The 2,500-nt window shown below is 32.5% G+C and overlaps 1 protein-coding gene across 4 annotated transcripts in view; it reads right to left on the bottom strand.

Annotated features, from left to right (window-relative positions):
• The window catches only part of LOC131526124 (dolichyl-diphosphooligosaccharide--protein glycosyltransferase subunit STT3B-like), a 22,542-nt gene extending 22,343 nt beyond the window's left edge, over positions 1–199 (bottom strand). For 2 of the 4 annotated variants that reach the window (XM_058754237.1, XM_058754241.1), the window contains exon 1: positions 1–199. This exon is cut by the window's left edge and continues 315 nt beyond it. The gene's annotated coding sequence lies outside the window, so the exon portion shown is untranslated. The other 2 variants (XM_058754236.1, XM_058754234.1) reach the window with 2 other exon arrangements.
• Between the last annotated feature and the right edge of the window lie 2,301 nt (positions 200–2,500).

Genomic DNA, 2,500 nt, shown 5'->3' with positions numbered 1-2,500 from the left:
GAGGCTAGAAGTGTTCTGGTTTTGTGTTTCGCCTGCCTCAGCGTGTTTACTGGCGCGCGTGGCGATAAAAAGGACATTTACGCTAAAATCGTGGATTTGGTGGCTCCAGGTAAAGAGTTCCTCACAGAAGATGCGCTTCTCTCGGTGTTTGAACGGCTGGAGAACCGTGTGCAGTGCTCCGGTGTGTCGTGTGGAAAGGTAGGATATATTTGCGGACTTTTGAGAGGTCGAGGTTCAGCGAAGGCTCGTGCGCTACAGCTGAGAGAACCAATCACCAATTCCATGCAAATGTCAACCTTGCCATGAAAAAAAATATTTTTTTTACCAAAATAACAAAACCCTTTCAAAGTTGTCCTTTAAGGTCTGTATTTTATTGTATTGATGTGCTGTCATGGAAATTTTAAGGAAATTGCTTTGTTTATTCACCACATATGAGGTTTGCACAAAAAGAAAAGTTACATTTTCAGTCAACTATAATTCATGCTTTCAAAAGAGGGATCAAATACTCCCTTTTTTATACTTTATGTTAACAGTAAGCATTTTGCAGAAAGATGGGGGCATGCATGAGAAATAAATACAGTCACTTTGTTATGACAGCACTGCCTTGTACATTTATAAGTGATATATTTAGGAAGTCATGACGCTTCAGTGCTGTGTCACGTCCGTAACGATTTAAATATAAAGTTTATACTGTATAATAAATATTAATACAAATAATGTCAAACTTCATATACAAAGCCAAAATATGTCCATGCTAATTATGATGGACAATTCATCTCACTTACTCGCTCTTAACAACCTTAATTATGCGTTACGGACGTGACCGTTACGGACGCTTCATATTAAATCATGCAATTGACCAGCTTGTATTTGTTCACCATGCTGTTGCTATTAAAATCACTGGCTCATATTAAATTTATCTCTGTTACTGTAGGCTATATCAGAACATTTCAGAAACCAATTAATTCTAGTAACATTTATAAAAAACAAAAAAAACAAATTTAAATAGATTTTTAATAAAGAGAACACATTACATTTTTAATAGAAACAACATAATTAAGATTTACATATCGCCATAATTAAATTATTAAATTGATCTGACTGAAGAATAGGCGCGTAAATCACAGTTTTGTGTCTTAAAACATAATGATATACAAGTAAAATCTCTTATGTAGGCTAAAATATAAATTAAGAACGGTCGGAGAGAATAAATCACGCCTAAGAAGAGAAATAAAGAATCAGTGCCGTCAAAGTGCCTCCTTTATATAAGCAGCTGACATGCAACACGTTCATGAACTTCTTTACTTGTGCTGAACAGATTAATTGTTGAAACTATGTGTTTTGTATCCGGTCACGATGTCTTTGCGTAATTTTAATCACCTTTAATCTCCTTTTGACCTTCATTTTAAGTAATCCTGTGGTTTGACAAATTGCTTTTTCAGTATAAAAGATTCAGTTCATTCAGCATTTAGCAGCTATTGGGGCATGTTGTCACAATGCAGACCTGTGGCGTTTATCTGTATTTAAAATGTAAGAGTTCACAGATATAAAATTATGTTCTAGGAATGTTTCTTTAACGTTCCCATTAGATTATGAAAAATATTATTTTCGAATGTTCTCTAACAGTTCAAATCGTCTGTTTAAAAAAAGAAACATTTAAGAACGTTTTTTGTTGGTTATACCTTTAAGGGAAAATTCCATTTATAAAAAAAAAAAAAAAAAAAAAGTTACTTTTGAATGTTCTCTGAATGTTCTAAAACAAGTAGCCTAGTAACATTTTAAAAGATGTTAGATAAACATCAAGCTAAAATGCTTTAGAAAAAAAGTACCGTTTTTAGAAAAGATCTATAACGTTGAACAAACATTCTATTAACGTTACTGGAAGAATGGTTGTTCATAACTATGAGAAAACCTTACCAGAACATTTTGAGAATGTTCCTTATTAGCTGGGTCATTAATATGTTAAAATAATAAACAAAATGCAAAACCATTCATAAAACAACATGAACAAAAAACACTTTAATAAAACTTACAACTTTTAAAACTTAAGACAGCTTTCTTCAGCTTTACATTTATGGAAAAAATAAAAAAAGGTTTTGCTCCCTTTGACCCGAGTTTAAACTTTCAGATAAAATTAGGTAATTATGTGCAGAGCCTTGTCTTAATGTTTTACTTTTTTTTTTTTTGGCATACATAAAACTACTCCACAAAACCAACATAACCATCTTGATCACCAAAAAGCACTAGAAAAAGGTGTTTATGTGATAGGACTTTGACTTTAACCTTATAAGTTACTAAGGCCGTGATACATCTAACCCTCTCTGCATTATAACATAGTCCTGCATCATGAAATGTATAACCATAATTAGAAATTACAAACAATGAACCCATGGTTTTATGGAGATCAAAAAATCTGACTGAAATCTCCTGAATAGGTTTTTGCTGAAAACATCACTGAGATCAGACATTTTATTTATTTATTTAATCAGTGATCATCACT

Source organism: Onychostoma macrolepis, chromosome 19, assembly GCF_012432095.1.
Source record: "Onychostoma macrolepis isolate SWU-2019 chromosome 19, ASM1243209v1, whole genome shotgun sequence".
NCBI lineage: Eukaryota > Metazoa > Chordata > Actinopteri > Cypriniformes > Cyprinidae > Onychostoma > Onychostoma macrolepis.
Note: the sequence above shows the minus strand (reverse complement) of the source record. Positions and strands in the feature narration are given on the sequence as shown.